The sequence below is a fragment of the Eumetopias jubatus genome, unplaced genomic scaffold, assembly GCF_037043125.1.
Source record: "Eumetopias jubatus isolate StellerSeaLion01/CBP00866 unplaced genomic scaffold, mEumJub1_p1.0 scaffold_5, whole genome shotgun sequence".
NCBI lineage: Eukaryota > Metazoa > Chordata > Mammalia > Carnivora > Otariidae > Eumetopias > Eumetopias jubatus.
The window spans coordinates 143,648,009-143,668,038 of NW_028274811.1; positions in this window are offsets into that span (position 1 = coordinate 143,648,009).

Consider the following 20,030-nt stretch of genomic DNA (forward strand, 5'->3'; position numbering starts at 1 on the left):
ATGGTGGTGGTGATAAAATGGAACAGTAAACGATGCAAATTTGAGTCAGATGAATTCATTCTTCAGAAAGCAATTGTATATTTAAGTTCATTTCAGGAATCTATCTTTTTCTCTACTGAAAACTGAAATAACTTTTTGGCTTTTTTTGGAGAAAGTTTATTTTCAGACTGTGGTATAGTTGGTAAAGATTCAAACTCTTGTAACTTCTTTTTTTTCTAAGACATCCTCATGGCAAGTAAATGGAAGAATCCCAGTGATGTCTAGTACTGGACCAAAGTTTACATAGTGAAGTCTAGAATTTAGGAATTCTAATCTCTGATGAGTGATTGCTTTTATGATCTTAGACTTGTCACTTCTGTCTTCTTTATCTTTTATCCTCACACTGAGCTATTCAGCATTCTAATCACACTTGCCTATTTCATTGTAGCACCAGAAGATTAATTGCTAAATGTCTGCCTAGAGCTCAGGGGAGGAAAAAAAGTTAATGAAAAGAAGCTGCCAAAAGTGTTGCACTGTCAATTTTTTAAAATATCAGAATATCTAGTAGGCTTTTCCACACATTTTCATCTGTCAAAATCTTACTCATTTTCCAAGGCTATGGAAGACGTGATTTTACCTTTTTTTGTGTGTGTGAACTTTTCCCTTGTCTTCAGTCAAAATAAATCAATATCTTCTCCTTAATACTCCCAAAACTTTGTTTTCAACTTTGTTATAAAACTGCTCACAGTCCTTTTGTACCACAGTTGTATATGTGTCTGTACGCAAACACTTTCTTTCCATTTAAAATATACTTTCAAGGTTTGCTATTGAAAAAGAAGAAATACCGTAACATTCTAGGTCACAGGTAGAAGAGCTCTCGTTCTACTTATTATTGTATAAGTCCCATAAACTAAATTAATTTAGGTTCTCTTATTATAACATTATCAAAGATAACATCTTTTACCTAAGTGTACACCAAAGTGGAGTGAGCTACTTGAGAAAACTATCTGGCAGAAAACAAACAAATAACAAAAAACAGAGGAGAAATAAGAGCAAACTTCACTTGTGATTGAGCTGACAAAGATGGCCTTTTGTAGACATTACCTGGGGAGTGATGATATTCTACCAAATCCATCTTGATTTCATTACTTATCCTAGGAGGATTGTTTGGCAAAAGGAAGATTAGATTTTTATAAAAATAAACATCTATGAATGACAATTCAAAGTAATACCCAGGACTTACTCTGCACTGTTATTATAAACACACTTAGTGAGAGAGATAGTTTTTATCCTCCCTAAGACTAACATTTGTTGCCCCACCAAATCTCTGCTTGAGACTGTGGACTTTTTTTTTCCCGAATAAGTCTTTTCCAAATCTACATAAACCTTTTACTTTTTCAGCGATCTCTCTTGATATAGTAAGAGATTAATGAATGTTGCGTGGTGACAGGAATATTATTTGTATTAAAGTATAGATTTCCTTCATTACTCCTGTAGGATAAGAAGAGTAAAAGTAGAGTGATTAATAATTCTTTAAAGTGAATCTTTTAAGTACCTAGATTTAGACATCAGCTTTTTCAGTGTCCTATCTTTTGTTCAACATCAATGGCTTAATATCGTAAGTCATGTTAAATTAATGTTTATTCTGCATAAGAATAAAAGAAACCCAGTGTAAGACACAGACATTACATTATATACTCGTAGTACTCTGACAGGACATTAAGAATGTTAAGGATGAATTAAAGATCAAGGAAGGCATAAAGAGAAGGAAGACATAAAATTAATATGCAAATATTTTAATATACAGTTATTGGCACTGAATCCCCTCCTTCCATGAAGAAATATTATGATACATCAATCTTGTCCAGCTTGCTTTGATTGATCACCTAAGTTGATACGATTGGCTGTGTTTTTATATGGAAGAAAATGCAGCATATAGTATTGGTGAAAAGTCATTTCCTCAATAAGATAGAAACAGCTTAAGAGGATTTTATTCAGGCAGGAATTATTAGCAGCCAAAATTAGATACATTTATTAAATTCCATTAAGGCCAAATAGAATATAAATACATATTATATATTATAAATAACTAAAGCGGAAAATTAGGGAACTCCACAAATATAAATAATTATCACATAAATGAATGCCAAAGTGTATAGAAAAGTGATACCATAAAGTTTGATTTCTATATTGGGAGGAAACATGCTAATTGTGTTGTTTTTTGTTTTTTTCATATAATATTCTACCAGTAACATTTTCTTAGTTTATTTTGACAAAATTTTAAAGTGGTTACCATTGGAATTCATAAAACCTTATAAAGCGTGAGTTTTGGATGACTTAGTTCATAATTGTTTAAATAAAAGAAATGGAGAATTTACCTTTGTTCATATAACTCAAGGAAATTCCTAGAATCAGTAGAATTAACATTTTTTGGTTTCATACAGGTTCAATGCTTTTTATATTTATACAGTATTCTATCTTATAATCAGTATATACATAGTCCTATTTGTTTTATATAATACTCTACCAATGAATACTTCTCTTTCACTTTTGATATTAAAAAACAATTAGTTACATGTAAAACATGTATAACACGAAGTTTGGCTAACTGGGTTTATATTTGCCCTTATAAAGCAAATGAAGAATTAATGATTATTCATACAACTCAAGGAAAATCTTAAAGTTAATAAATAATTAGTAAAAGTAACAATCTATTACAAGTCTGTTTTCCATGTTAACAGTCTGCATTCATTGATCATTCTTATTTTTTTGAAGCTAGCCAATTGACATTTAAAAAAAGAATTGGTATTCATTCAATTGTTTATTATTTTACATAAATAAAAAAACATTTACTCTAGAGCACAGGTTTGTTCTGGATTATTTGTGTGTATGGTGGGGTGTACTTTGATAGCATTTTAAGCACCTTATTGTCTTCTCTGTCATACTCTCCTGCCTCAAAGACACTCTTCCTTCTGCCTCGTATGCAACCATGTGAATTCTCACACCTCTCCATTTAGACCTATGGCTATGTTTGGGCATAAGCCCTGTCTTCAATATTATCTCACTCATCCTTTTCCTTGTACAGAGAATACTCATATATTATGTTTTGTTACATTTTCTCCTAATGCTGTTGCTGTCATATTATCTCCAGAGTCACCATCCTTCTAATATGTACAAGCTCCCAAATTACCCAATTCTGTCTCCTTTCCTTGTAAATGATATAATTGTTGCCCTTTCTCATGGAAATTCAACTTTCTTTTCTATTCTCATCCATCCTGAAGGCGGGTGGTCAGCTCTCTCTGCTTGTCATTGTCAAAAAAGGTAAAGGAATTGTGCGAAGATGGACAATGCAAACACAGGCTAATTTTGGCTTGCCACCATAGAAATCAGATTTTGTTTATTTTTATTGTGTGTGTGTGTATGTGTGTGTGTGGGTGTGTGCCCATGTTGGTAAAATCTTACCTGAGAGTCACACAATATTATATATTCTATTGAATATCCACATATTTGTGTGTATGTGTGTATCAAGAATGATCAGGGGAAGAATGTATTCTAGTAAGTATAGAAATATAATAATCATAATGAAAGAGAATTTTAACAAAAATAAGTTTAAATTACTTTGAAAAATATCAAAGCAATTGTTTGCCAACATACATTCTCCAGAAATTAAGTTGTTGAGTTAAAGATATAGCTAATGAAGTGAGTTTGTAAAAACTAAGTTAAACAAATTATGCAAAAGTTATTCAGATATCATTCAGCCAAATTTCTTAAAACCTTTCTTATCCTGATTAGTCTGACTAATTCTCCAAGGCAAGATACAAAATTGTGTCTTTACAAAGTTTATTGGCTCATGGAATCCTAGTCTATGGAAAATATTCCATAGAATTTATGTTCCTTAATATAAACATTTTGGATTAATTAGTTTCAAGAGATACCTGTTTAAATTTGGGCAGCCATTATAAATGCTGAGTTTCAATTTTAAAAATGTGGCATCATTATGGCACAACTTCAGTACAGGAGGCCTCCCTACCTTTCGTTTCAGTCTATTTGTCTATTACCCTTGAAAACAAAAAATAAATGAATATAATGAAAAGGTAGGTTACAAATATTGATTTGGAAGAACTTATTTTTTTAATGAACTAAGATAAAAATTATATACACACCACCCATGTGAGATATTGGACAGAAATGACACATCAGGGTCTGGATTTATAGCTGAAATAGAAAGTATAAAATTCACCATAAATCCTGCAATCTAACTTTGATCTCAAGCATATTGACCTCGCCTGTGTTTATGGAAAAGGTTTTACTGTAAATCTGAGGGAAAGTCATTTTATTTTAAACATATATTCATGTAAAATTCACCTCATTGTCAATGTCATCTTTATTCAATTTAAACACCTTTTCCAGTTAAATGGCCTATTTCATACATCATTAGTGACAAAGGCAAATGACAGAAAATAAGCCTTGAGAGAGGGGTGTTTCATGTGAATATAAATGAACATGTATAAAGCAAAAGCATACTGTATGACTTTTATAGGTGATATGGACATGAAGTAAGTACTGGGAATTCAAACGAAAATAATTTTGCAAAAAATAAAAGAAATGAAATTGGAGTAAATATATTCATGAAAATTTGTTTTATTTTCAAAAATGATGTTACATTACTCCTAAGAAACTTTTTATTAATGTTAAAATCAGGTTAATTTAATCAAATTCCATATTTATTCTATTTTACAATTTTAAATAAATGATACTTATCTTGCACACATAGAATGTTATATATAACATCTTCATTTGTTTGCCTTTATGAATAGTGTCTCAAATAATAACAAAATGGCATCCATTTTGGGATATATTTCCATTAAATGATGAGGCTATCTGTTTATTTATTTATACTTGTAACTGGATTTTATTTTGATTCCTATTATGAATTTTCAAGTTGATGAATTAGTTTTCAATATTGAAACTCTGTTTATGCTAACTGACCTCAGAGAGACCTAACCCATAACTTTGGTCTTATTAGAACAATGTTTTCTATATTCAAGTAACTTACATTTATTGATTTAATTATGATTCATTCATCCACCACAATTGTTAAATACCTACTATATGCCAGTCAATGAAGAGAGACAAGGCTTCCTCTCAACGATAGATTGCTTTTGATTGGGTGTAAAAGTCTTTAGTTATAAACAAATAAACAAAAAATGAAATATGAAGTATCACTCAGTAAAGAGTGAAAACAAGACAATGGACCAGAGATTGACTGAATGGCTACCTTAGACTAAGAAGCCAGGTAAACCCCTCTGAGGAAATGATTCAAATGCAGGAAGGTGTCAGCCCAGCAGGGCATCAGGGGGAAATGCCTTATGGGCAGAGGGAAGAGCTAAGGCAGGATTGAGCTTTCATTTTTTAAAAATAACAAAAGACCCGCTTGCTCTCAAAGCTGTGGTTTGAGGGGGTGGTATTAAGGGGCAAGATTGGAGAGGTAGATGGAACCAAGTTAGATAAAGATTGATAGGTTAGTATAAAAGTTTAGACATTATTCTAAGTCCTATGGGAAAGTGCTGCATGTCTTTACTCAGAGATATAGCATGGCTTGGTTCCATCAATTCTATAATATTTTTCAAAGACAGAAAGTCACCGGGTTTGATTTTCATCACAATATCCCAATAGCTATTTCTTAGAGTCACCTTTAGTACCTTTTGAGAATTTTTTCCTCTACTTAGGAATGACAATGATTATGTATGCATAGCATTTTATATTTCATAGATATTTTCACGTATATTGCTGCATAAGATCTTCATAATATCCTTACACACTGTTTAGAGATAATAAATATGGCACTGTTTGGCGTTGGGGACCCTAGGGCCAAGTTACATCCTGGTTCTGCCACTTCATGACTGTGTGACCCTGGACAAATTACTTCACCTCTCTGAATTTCTTATGCTTCATCCATATAAAACTCATTTTTTTTTTTTTTTGAGTACTTATTGAGTTCATTTACTGACAGTTCCTAGGAGGGTGCTGTGTACCTTTTAATCATATTAATTATTATTATACCATACCTCCACTTGGTATTGTGAGTTTAGTGACAACCCTGAAATGCATTTCTAACAGGTAACTGTGGTTCCTGGTCAGTAAGTTTGGTTACTTCCTTTCCCCTGTTCAAATGGCAAAGTTATATTTAGAGAGATTTAATGAATTCTCAATCTTTTTCTCAGGAACAAATGAGGGAAATTCACCCAGCACTTTAAATTCGACTTTGCTGTTTCCTGTGTCTGACAAGGAATACCTCAATGTCAGCCATTGTGCATTAGTACAGAATGGAACACACTTTTGAGGCAATGACCAAGCTGAATAAATTAGGCTACAATAGATTTAAAAATTTTTTTTTAATTTAATTAATTTATTTGAGAGAAAGAGTGTGTGTGTGAGAGAAAGCACAAGCAGGGGGAGCTGCACTGGAAGAGGGAGAAGCAGGCTCCCTGCTGAGCAGGGAGACCAATGCTGGGCTCAATCCCAGGACCCTGGGATCATGACCTGAGCCGAAGGCAGATGCTTAATCAACTGAGCCACCCAGGTGCCCCAGGCTATAATAGATTTTATTCCCTATTAACATTAGTTGTTATTTTAGGATTTCTCCCATTTCTTAGCCTATTCACAATGTGCAAGAGGAAAATACATTGAAGATATTTTCTACTAACTGTTGTTTTCTACCTCTATTAGCAAGCACACAAATATATAACTATCAACCAAACTCTAGGATGTTCTAACTTAAGACTGTCTCAAATCATCAACATACCTTTACTGCCTAAACACAAACAGTTTTCTTTTTTCTTTTTATAATATTTAGCTGTACCTGGACTTCTGAGGGACATTTAATTTTTCTTTCAAGTTAAGTAAGGAGTTGAGTTTTAATAAATGCAATCAAGTTTTTTCCTAATTTAATCATGTTATTTATTTATGGCAATAACATTTAGAGAAAATGAAGAAACCATGGGCCTGGTAATCATGGAATATTAATTTGGGGATATTACAAAGCACATGCCTCTGGGTGTATCTAAACACACGCTGTAATAGCGCTTCAGGAAGTCAATATTACAATTTATTTCCTTGTACCCTTACTGTGCTGACCTTTGCCTGCTTGCTCTCAGATCCAGTTTTCTCTCTTAACCAACTATTTTCTTGCCAACCAGCCACTGATACACACTGGGGAAAAAATTACAGGATCAGAAGATGGGAGAAGCCCCTATCTCTTTTTCTGCTCCAGGGGTTATTTCTAGAATTAGCTGGATCTCATCTGTGGTTCTTCTTCTCACCAGAAGCTCTGGATCCAAGGCTTGGGCAGCCCTACCTCCTCCCTATAGCTGAGAGAAGCTTGGTGGTACTGCTCATTACGGATTGCCTCACCACATGCTCTTTATTCTTTCAGCTTTTTGACTCCTTAGAAACTATTTCATTCTATTGAAATATCTGACTTGGGCTCTGCTTTTTTTCTGACAGACACATTGACTTATGACTTAATACCACAGAATTAATATTGTGTAACATCTTTGCATTGGCATGATACAAACCTAAAATCTTATTGGTTTGGAATATTTATAATTCAGACAAAAAAGTTACTATTCCAATTATTCAACAAAAATTCCACAGTTTAAACTCACAATACAAAATTATCAAGTTAAAATAAGCATAAAAACACCTGAGCTTTTAAGGATAGCTGGAAATTAGTTTCTTTACTTTGTTCTGCAAGAATCTAAGCCCACTTGAATTTGCATTGTTTTTAAAATTGAGAATGTTGTTTTAACTAGTTTCTTTGAAGTGCTTCATCTGGCAATCTAGCAGACAAAGGATGTTGCATTCAATGTCCTCATGAGAGTAAAAATATGTCTACTGACTATGAGGGAACAGGATTACTTTCTAGAAAATCAATGCAATCTGAATCTCTCCTATAGGGGCAAACAACCCATGTGTCAATGAATTATGGGCCTGTTATTCATCTCAGGGCTTTAGAATTGATGACCATGAAGAGAACCCTAACCTAAGGCTTCAGGACAGGGTGAACTGAAGTCACTTATTCTGATCAATAAGAAGTTACACACACACACACACACACACACACACACACAAAATCTTTAAATACAGTGCAAAATGTTTTGGTGTTTTAAGTAATAACCTTTCAGTTTTTTCAGAAAATCATCTGACAAATAACTTTTCATAGAAAAAATTAAGTTTGAATTTATTTTATTATTTATGCAGTGGACAATGTTATAAACATGGCAAAACATTTTTAAAAATCTCAACATCCCTAAAAGGTAAGTACGATTATTATCCATGTTACCAATGAAAAACAGAAGCTCACAGTCAAGTGCCTTGCTCAAATTTACTTAGATGGCAGGGGGCAGGCTCACCCCAGAGACCATGCTTTTAACATCTCCACTGTGTTCCCTTTCAGTGTCCTGGTAAAATTGTTTAGAGACACGGTGAAAGCTGGGCAAATTCAACTCTTGCTAAATACCAGAAAAGAAATGTTCAAGACTAATTTGTAGGTAGCCTCCAACCTCTAGTGCCTTTATTTTCATGAGCAATCTATCTTGGCATGTATAATTGGCTCCACTGTAACCTGTTTGCCTATTTATTCCTGCATATAAATGAGTATCAGATTCACTTAGAGTAATTTTCCTATGCAGTTTCCCATACACCTCCCTTGATTTATGGGATCCTTTGGCTTTATGGGTTTAAAATACCTAAGGACAGCCAAGGAATCTGTATTCTTTGCAACACTCATTATATGTTGTCAAAATTTAAAACCACTGCAGTGCACTTTGAGATCCTTGAGGGTGGAGACTGTGTCTAACAGTGATCCTGGCATAACAAGCATTTAGTAAATGCTTGTTGAATACAGGAAGTGAGCAGATCATCAGGATATAGTTCTAATTTCATCTATAGTTCTAAATTCATCTAAGACCTAGGATGTGATAAGGGCCTCTGCCAGAATCACTCATTGAGTTCTAGAGGTGCATAAGAATAGATGAGTAATAGCTCCTAGTAAGTGGATAGAAGAGACAGTGTAGGAAAATTGGGACCCTTTGTACTTAGACCAAGGGCAGATGTATCTTCAGTGACCTTTATTGAACAATGTTCTGAATTTGTCAATAATCTTTCAAACACAAAACAGATGTTCTTTGCTTTGTTCTTTTTGATTCTGTCCCTGAATTATTATTACATATAATAAAATTGTTTAAAGAAGCTGCTTTCATTCTTCTGACAAAGAATGAAAGCCTTGAAATATCAATATGCATAAATAGTTGCCAGTTATAGGTCATAGAGTTAGAAAAAGTTACATTTCTTTGACATTCATTTTGTGAACTTCAAATAATAGAGGTTTGGTGGAGTTTCAGTTCTTCTCTGAAGGTTCAATGTAATTATTTATATGTTACACACATTAGTAGCTCAGAGTGTAAGTTGAGCTTTCTATTTCATGGAACTGTGAGAGTAGATGCTTTTATAGAGAAAATATGTGAATGGATAGAAAAATATCAGTTTCAAAACTGGCAAATGGTGCTTTTCTACCTTCTCAGTGTACATTCTGTAGATTAATCTAAAATTCTTGCCTTTTCAAATTATGATATAAAACTCAGTCAAATTGTTGGAAATGACAACCTAGTTAACAATGATCCAACCATAGTTTATGTTATAGGAGAAGCATTTGGATATTTTTTTTAAAGTTCTTCCATGACAGTGGTTATCTTAACTATAACTGCAGTAAAATAAAGGCCTTTCTAACTGAGAGAATACTAGATTTTCTTTTTGTTCTTGGAAATGGAGAATTTATTCATTGGTTCCTGAATTTGAGAAAATTTGTTTGGGTAAAATCATCAGAAAAATTCAGTCTGAATTCACTAATACCATTAATCTGACCTTCATTATTAGAGTCCAGAAGGCTGCTCTTTGTCTCTTTGTACCCATCTCCCGATTCATCTAGTAATAGTTTATGTTTTCTCGTGTCAATTTTTAATCTTTGTTATTATACACAGAATATGGAAAATTTTGAATTCTCAATAATGTTGAATGAAATTTAAAAATATACTACTACCAAGATGGTGTTTCCAATTTGTTTAATATTTTCTTGAAAGAGTATGTAATACTTTTTTAACACAAGAAAACTGAGTGATCATAATCTCTTTTAGGATTTTATCATCCTCTTAGGTTATTCCATCTTTTTAAATTTTACTGATTCTTCTAGTCTTTTGTATCATAGTTGGAAACAATTATTAGTAATAATTAGTAATAATGAAATGGTTTTCAAAATATAGGAAAATGTCACTGATAACCTACAATGAATTTAAGATTTATGAAAATAAGTCTAATGGATTTGTATTATATTTTCAAGGTAAAATGACTTTCATTTTTAAGAACAAGCGATTTCTTTTCATTTTTCTTTTAATTACTTCTGACAAAGAATGAAGGCCTTGAAATATCAATATGCATAAATAGTTGGAACTGCTCCAATGAGGCCCCCAGGAGCTTCCTTCTTCAATGTTACCTTCATGTCTCCATGACTGTTTGATGCCACTTTTGATTAGAGTTGAGATAGGGTTTTTTCTTGCAAATTGTGACTTAAAACACTATCAGTTTTCCTTGCAATGTATAAAAGAACCATTGTTGAATAATTGTATTGTTGAAAAATTGTATGGGGCACCTGGGTGGCTCCATCATTAAGCGTCTGCCTTCAGCTCAGGTCATGATTCCAAGTCCTGGGATTGAGCCCAGCATTGGGCTCCCTGCTCCACGGGAAGCCTGCTTCTCCCTCTCCCACTCCCCCTGCTTGTATTCCCTCTCTCACTGTGTCTCTCTCTGTCAAATAAATGAATAAAATCTTAAAAGAAAGAAAGAAAGAAAGAAAGAAAGAAAGAAAGAAAGAAAGAAAGAAAGAAAGAAAGAAAGAAAGAAAGAAAGAAAGAAAGAAAGAAAGAAAGAAAGAAAGAAAGAAAGAAAGAAAGAAAGAAAGAAAAAGAAAGAAAGAAAAGCTTTATGCCAGCAATTAAATGCAATTTTTGATTGTCACAATATGGACCTAAAAAACCTTTTTCTTCCTGTTCTGCAGAAAAATCAAGAGAAAAAGCAGGGTTCTTGGCCTTTCATATGAGAGGTTTCCCAAAGAACATGAGCATACTAAGGGAAAATAGTAAAATAGATCCATGCATTCTTTGTTCCCTCATCCAATGATTTGTAAGGAATATTGCCCCTGAGAGAAGAAAAGAAAATAGCACACATCCACAAATGGTTTTGCAGGTTTGCATCATAAATTCATACAACTTAGGGGCACCTGGGTTGTTCAGTCAGTTAAACATCTACCTTTGGCTCTGGTCATGACCTCAGGGTCCTGGGATCCAGCCCCATGTTGGGCTCTGCTTAGTGGGGAACCTACTTCTCCCTCTCCCTTGGCCTGCTGCTCCCCCTGCTTGTGCTCTCTCTCTCTCTGTCAAATAAATAAATAAAATCGTTAAAAATATAAAATAAATTCATACAACTTAGTAATATGGAACAGTTGAGAGCCAAAATTTAAAGTGTGCCAAATAAACCTTCTAAATGCCTGACTAGAGCAAAAGCAAACCTTCTCTGGTGAAACTCAGTTTCGAACCTGACCTCAAAAATTCCCATGGAAAAGTTCCACAAATATAAACTTACAATTGCAAATCACAAAACAGATAAGGAAAAAAGCAGCAGTATTCAGGACTAGCAGATATAGTTGAAAACAGAATGAGGTCCATAAGAATATCAGATATTAGAATTATCAAATGAAATATAAAATAACTATATTAAAATATTTAAAGAAATACAAGTTATTGCAAGTATATTTATAGCAAGAGCTACATAAAAATAGATTTGAAAGGAAACTAAAGAGATTTATTATCTTTTAAATAAATTAAATAGTTAAATTAAATTAAATTAATTAAAAAATAAAATAAAATAAAAAGAAATCTATAGTCTTCAATGATCAAACTAGAGAAGAAAGATCGAAAATTGATAAGCAAAGCACCTAACTTTAGATATTATTAGAAACAGTAGTAAAAGGAATTCTTAATCTCAGGAAACAAACTGAGGGTTGCTGGAGTGGTGGGGGGTGGGAGGGATGGGGTGGCTGGGTGATGGACATTGGGGAGGGTATGTGCTATGGTGAGTGCTGTGAATTGTGTAAGACTGTTGAATCACAGACCTGTACCTCTGAAACAAATAATGCAACATATGTTAAGAAAAAAGAAAAAGATAGCAGGAGGGGAAGAATGAAGGGGGGGGGAATCGGAGGGGGAGACCAACCATGAGAGACTACGGACTCTGAGAAACAAACTGAGGGTTCTAGAGGGGAAAGGGGTGGGGGGAATGGGTTAGCCCGGTGATCCGAATTAAAGAGGGCACATACTGAATGGAGCACTGGGTGTTATGCACAAACAATGAATCATGGAACACTACATCAAAAACTAATGATGTAATGTATGGTGATTAACATAACATAATAACATAAAATTTAAAAAAACAGTAGTAAAATAAATTCAAATAAATTAGAAGTAAATAAATAATAATGAAATACTTATGTAGGGCTAGGGCCCATGTATATCTTAAATATTTAATCTTTTAAACATTGCTGTAAGGTGGTTTCTGTTCCCCATACTTGGGAACATGAGCAGACTAGCTCCAGAAACTCTGCTTTAGCTACTATTCTATACCCTTCCTTTGACAATGGCGATCTGAGCAAAACTTAAATAGAAAGTAAGATGAAAATTGAATCACGTGTAACACTGACTATTCTAAGCTCAGGCTTATATTCTGCTTCACAGAGTTTAATACACAAGTTTAGCCAAGCGATTCTAGGGTGACAGGATAGTGTGCACCTTGAAGAACTACCCAGTGTGGACTTTGAGATAGCAGCTAAGGAAAGACATAACAGGTTGATATCCCCATTGTAAAATGGGGATAATGTAACAGAAACTACCTTATTTTGTCACTTTAGGGATTAAATGGGACAAGCTATATAGAATTCCTAATAATGGCTGGAATGTTAATATACTACCTGATGATGTCATTTCAACTGGCAATCATGTGTTTGCCACATTGGAATTATTGCATGGACAAAAGCTATTGGTGGTTTGGCATTTTAATTCCAATTACTTTTCTTTGTTTCTCTTCAATTATTCCATTTTAATTTTAAGTATTTCTTTGATTCTAGTTGTAATCAAAATTACTAGACTTTTATCTAATAAATGTATTCATTTTCTAAGGAGTTGAACTGATAAATTATTAACCTCTTAGGGCCAATAATTTAACTTTCTTCATTTTTCTCATAATAATAACCATACCTGAATTTACAGTCCTTTAAAGCAAATCCTAATGAGCTCTACAAGACTTTTGCCACTTTAAAGTGCTTTTGAATTTAAATAATACTCTGAGCTCATTCTTCCTTTTGACTGATGGGATTGTAATTCTATTTCTCAAGCAATTTTGAATTGCATAAATTAGCAAGCCATTATCAAATATTTTATGCCTTGATTTTGCATCTTTATTTTCAAGTAAACAGCTCTGATATGTTTTTAAAATCAACAATGATTATTTGTTCTTTTGCTTATGACAAGAAAATATTTCATAAGAGCTTGCAAACAAATTGTAATATATTTTTGGGTTGGGGCAATATTCTTGTAGATTTTAATAGAATAATTTGAGAGGAGCTATTTATTTTTCTGGCAAAAGTGAGTTTATACAGGGAGTTGAATTGGGACACTTCATCCTTTACATGAGCAATATTATTATTTTGTGAATAGCCATGAAAAGTGGTATAAGTCTCCATTCTGTTACTGCCTCTTGGCTTCTCCTGACCATGACGCCTCCTCACTCTTAATCCCCTTCTCTAGTGCTTTGTCCTCAGCACTGCTGAAAAATTATGGCCTGACAAATCCCTTCAAGTGGTCTCACAAGTAGATTCTTATCATTAACTTGGTAAATAAAATTTACAGCATTCACTGAGGGAGTTTGCCTAACACATACCAATTCCCTGTTTTTTAGGATTTGATGACTCCAAGCAGAAATCCTTCCCAAAATTTGCCTTGGTCCACAGTTGTCATAACTACTGTCTGTTAAGTCTCCCTAAAGATTTGACTAATAATATTTCAAACTTTTCATGTTATAATTCAAGAGGTGATCACACATGTCGTAATACTTAAGGTGACACATTATGTTGTAACTCATGGTTATTTTTTCAGTTGTCTTATTGGTATAGCTTATATACAGCAAAATTCATCCTTTCTAGTGAATCTTTTTGTGAGTTTTTTAATTTATTCTTTATTTATTTATTTGAGAGAGAGAGAGAGAGAGAGAGAGCACAAGAGGGGATAGGGTCAGAGGGAAAAGCAGACGCCCCGCTGAGTAGGGAGCCCAATGCGTTACTCAATCCTGGGACTCCGGGATCATGACCTGAGCCGAAGGCAGTCGCCCAACCAACTGAGCTACCCAGGTGCTCTGGGAGTTTTTTTAAATGTACTAGTTATATAACCACTACTGCAATTAAACTATAAGACAGTTCCAATGACCAAAAAATTTCCCTACCCCCTTATTTGTAAAATTCTCCTTTCCTACCTCCTGATAACCACTAATCTATTTTTTGCCCTGATGATTCTGTCTTTGCAGGAATGATAAATAAATGGAAACACATCAGGTAGCCTTTCAAATCCGTCTTCTTTCTATAAACATAATGGGTTTGAGCTTCATTCATGTTGTTTATTTATCAGTAGCTCATTTCTTGTGATTGCTGAGTACTATTTCACTATATGAATTACCACTTTGTCGATTTCCAAGTTCAAGCCCACTGGGGTTCTTTCAAGTGTGTGACAATTACAAATAAAGCCACTCTAAGCTTTCTCATATAGATGATTTTATGTAGACATCGAATGTCATTCTACATGGGAAATGGTAAGTGTATGCTTAATTTTTTTCAGTATAATTTTTACTTTAATCAGTTTTATTTATATCAGTTTTAGACTAATAAAAAAATTGTGAAGACAGTAGACAGAGTTCCCACATACCTTAAACTCAGTTTCCCCTAGTATTAACATCTTACTTTAGAAGGGCATATTTGCTACAATTAATAAACCTATAATGACATCTTATTATTAACTAAGGCATATAATTTATTTAGATTTCTTTGGTTTTATTTAATGTACTTTTTTTTTTAACTTAATGTTCTTTTTATATGACAGGATCCCATTCAGGTATGCTGCATTACATTTAGTTTATATGGCTTTTTATACTCCACTTAGCTGTGACAGTTTCTCAGGCTTTTCTTGTTTTTAATGATCTTGACAATTTTGGGGAGTGACATACAGGTATTATGCACACTGTCTCTCAATCGGGGTAGATCTAATAATGTCTTTCTCATAATTAGGCTAAGCTTATATGTTTTTTGGGAGGAAGATCACAGAGGTCAGGTGCCATTTTTATCATATCATATAAAGGATACCTACTGTCAGGATAACATCACAAATGCATTGGGTGAAATGTATTTTTTAACTCATTTATTTCATTTTTTTCAGAAAACTATGACATTCCATAATTTTGAGGACAATAACCAATTTAATACCACTTTTGTTCACATGGAATTATAACATTAGGTCATAAATTGCAGCTCTTGAAAATTTTAATCTTTACACACTAACCAACAATAGGATTTCTTTTATGTTCTGTTTTCCTATTTATAGACATTCTATCATTGTGAAATGAGCTAAGATCATTTGGTTCTTAGCTCTTGAAAGTGTTAGAAACCCAAACTTGCATTAGGAACTTAACCTTTCTGAGACTCAGCTTTTAATCTGCAGAATTTAGCTAATTTAGTTAGATAATACAAACAGTCACTTTACTATATAATAATTTTGTGAAGACAATGGTCGGGAAGATGCTTTGTAGAGTATGTAGCACAGGAAAAAATATTTGCTACAGTTATTTTCATCAAAAATTTTGAAACTTGAGACATATGGCACTCACAAGGGAACTGTACACTTTAAGTTACTTTTCTAGTCATAATACTGATTTGATAGAGAAATCAGATACACCAGGTACTTGTCATTCACGCCAGGAATGAATAGGAAAGCCTAAATTCACAAAGGATACTGAGAAGCTGCAGCCTACAGGTAGGAGGGGCCCCAAGAAAGTTTGTTGTCACAGAGGCTAGAAGATGGGAGTATCAGTTAGAAATAAAGAGTCAGCAGAATTGAAGCAGGGAAAGAGAGGTCAGGTGAGAAATATGGGAAGGGTACCATGATGCTAACTAAGTTAGACAATTTCCTTTGAAGCTTGGGCTAGATATCCTACAGCAGTAAAGAGAGAGTGGAGTGAATGGAAAATGACAAACAAGACTGCATTTTTCAGTGTAGGCATGTATACTCTGAAGGTAGTACTCATTGTGTATTTCATTATTATTATTATTATTATATTATTATTATTGAAATGCAACAACCACATTTTCTCAAGTCCTTTGATAAGTTCATCCACTACTAACTCTTCCAGTAAAATGTTGCTCACTCTCCAACAGCTGGGTATTGCCAAACAATTACTGTCCAGGAAAATTGGAATATCCCACCAACAGGGCCATAGTGTATACGTTCATACCATCAGTGGTTTAAGTATTTACTCTCATATGTTTTGCTGTCCACTTCTCTGAAAACCCACGTGACCCGACAATTGTTGTCTCTTCAAAATGGATTTCCAGCATGTAGGCCAATATTCCTAACAGTGTAAACAACTTTGAAGAAGCAGTTAAACACTGTTGACTCTTACATGCTAAGCTGTTGGATTTATCCTTTAAGCCCAATAAGGAAAAGCATGTAGAGGTAAAACTGTCTGCAGGATGAGCTCAGTCTTATTTAGTCAAGGAATCCAAAGTTGGAACTGGAAACAAAATGTGAAATTGCTGAAACAAGATGACTTTGCATGATGCTAAAATGGGATACATTTATTCATCACACTCAAGGCTAAGCCAGCATTCCCTGTTCTCTATGGGCACAGTTAACATGCTTCTTGCCATGTCCATTTTGATGCACATTTCTATGATTTTTAAATGGACTAAAAGAAGATTCTCTACTCTCAAAAAATGTTACTAAAATCCTTCATGTTTCAGTCTAAGAATGAAAAATAAATTATATTGTTACTGAAGGCAGCTGGCTGGTTGGAAAGTAAGAGAAAACAAAACAAAACCAAGACAGAAAGTCAAAACACAACCTCCAGAAGAAATGCTGTCTCTGACAATCTTCTTTTGCTTTATTGATAACAGTTTTAGAGTGTTTTAAGAGCAGGATATGAGCAGATAAATACTGACTGATAGTTCGGTGTGACTATAATGAGGTCAGGTATTAGGCAGACTCTGGGGGAGGGGGTACAAAAGTTATTTTGGTGCACATTTCCCCTTTAAAGAAGGGTTCATGCTTTAGGAAAATATTATTTGAAAGTATTTATCATTTTTATTATATCACACAATAATCAAAGTCACATTTAACAAAGATAATATTTTGTGTGACATAGTGGGCCTAAGTATTGCTTTTAATATTTAAGGAACTGCTGGTTAGACTCCAGGTTGCTAGCTCACTTGCTTGCTTTAAGCTCCCATAATTTCTGAACATGCAGAGAATCTTGTAAATTATTTTTGTGTCTAGTGTCAGAAGGACTGCTGTTTTTCTCAGTTTAAGATTAAAACCACAATAGCAAGAGCATCAAAAATTCACATATTTTGCCTCATCTGTAGTTATAATATTTTAGTTTTTGTGGGACAATGCAAATCGGCATGCATCAAGGAAGAACGGAGGGAAGTGGGATCAGTTATCAAAATCTCAAGACAAACTCTCAAAATTTGGACCCATTGAGCATTCCAAATTTTCTCCTAGGAGAATCCTCTAAATATCATGAGTCATTTATCTTAAAGGTTCACAAGAAAGAGATTTGTAAGTTTCTGAAACAAAATTGTTCCTCAGTTGCTAATTTTCTTCCAGAGATTTATGTAAGGGGTTAAATTTGTTTCTAATATTTGATTAAGTTTACATAGTAACTGAATTTATCTAATAACTTTGGCTAGAAATAGAGATAGTTACGTGGCTTTTCTCAGTAACCATTATATTTTTTTCCAATCCTAAAATATGAAAGTCACAGGTACAGAGGATTGACTTTTTTTTGTCTTTTTGCTTTTGTTCTTTAAATTTTTTTATTGTTATGTTTATCACCATACATTACATCATTAGTTTTTGATGTAGTGTTCCATGATTCATTGTTTGTGCATAACACCCAGTGCTCCACGCAGAACGTGCCCTCTTTAATAGCCAACACCAGGCTAACCCATCCCCACACCCCCCTCCCCTCAAGAACCCTCAGTTTGTTTTTCAGAGTCCATCGTCTCTCATGGTTCGTCTCCCCCTCCGACTTACTCCCCTTCATTCTTCCCCTCCTGCTATCTTTTTCTTCTTTTTTTTTTCTTAACATATACTGCATTATTTGTTTCAGAGGTACAGATCTGTGATTCAACAGTCTTGCACAATTCACAGCACTCACCATAGCACATACCCTCCCCAATGTCTATCACCCAGCCAACCCATCCCTCCCACCCCCCCACCACTCCAGCAATGCTCAGTTTGTTTCCTGAGATTAAGAATTCCTCATATCAGTGAGGTCATATGATACATGTCTTTCTCTGATTGACTTATCTCACTCAGCATAACACCCTCCAGTTCCATCCATGTCGTTGCAAATGGCAAGATCTCATTCCTTTTGATAGCTGCATAATATTCCATTGTGTATATCTACCACTTCTTCTTTATCCATTCATCTGTCAATGGACATCTTGGCTCTTTCCACAGTTTGGCTAGTGTGGACATTGCTGCTATAAACATTGGGGTGCACGTACCCCTTCGGATCCCTACATTTGTATCTTTGGGGAAAATACCCAGTAGTGCAATCGCTGGATCGTATGGTAGCTCTATTTTCAACTGTTTGAGGAACCTCCATACTGTTTTCCAGGGTGGCTGCACCAGCTTGCATTCCCACCAACAGTGTAGGAGGGTTCCCCTTTCTCCGTATCCGCGCCAACATCTGTCGTTTCCTGACTTGTTCATTCTAGCCATTCTGACTGGTGTGACGTGGTATCTCATTGAGGTTTTGATTTGGATTTCCCTGATGCCAAGTGATGTTGAGCACTTTTTCATGTGTCTGTTGGCCATTTGGATGTCTTCTTTGGAAAAATGTCTGTTCATGTCTTCTGCCCATTTCTTGATTGGATCATTTGTTCTTTGGGTTTGAGTTTGATAAGTTCTTTAGATTTTAGATACTAGCCCTTTATCTGATATGTCATTTGCAAATATTTTCTCCCATTCTGTCAGTTGTCTTTTGGTTTTGTGGACTGTTTCATTTGCTGTGCCAAAGCTTTTTATCTTGAGGAGGTCCCAATAGTTCATTTTTGCCCTTGCTTCCCTTGCCTTTGGCAATATTTCTAGGAAGAAGTTGCTGAGGCTGAGGTCGAAGAGGTTGCTGCCTGTGTTCTCCTTTAGGATTTTGATGGACTCCTGTCTCACCTTTAGGTCTTTCAACCATTTGGAGTCTATTTTTGTGTGTGGTGTAAGAAAATGGTCCAGTTTCATTCTTCTGCATGTGGCTGTCCAATTTTCCTAACACCATTTGTTGAAGAGACTTTTTTCCATTGGACATTCCTTCCTGCTTTGTCAAAGATGAGTTGACCATAGAGTTGAGGGTCCATTTCTGGGCTCTCTATTCTGTTCCATTGATCGATGTGTCTGTTTTTGTGCCAGTACCATACTGTCTTGATGATGACAGCTTTGTAATAGAGCTGGAAGTCTGGAATTGTGATGCCACCAGCTTTGCTTTTCTTTTTCAATATTCCTCTGGCTATTCGGGGTCTCTTCTGGTTCTATACAAATTTTAGGATGATTTGTTCCATTTCTTTGAAAAATGTGGATGGTATTTTGATGGGGATTGCATTGAATGTGTAGATTGCTCTAGGTAGCATT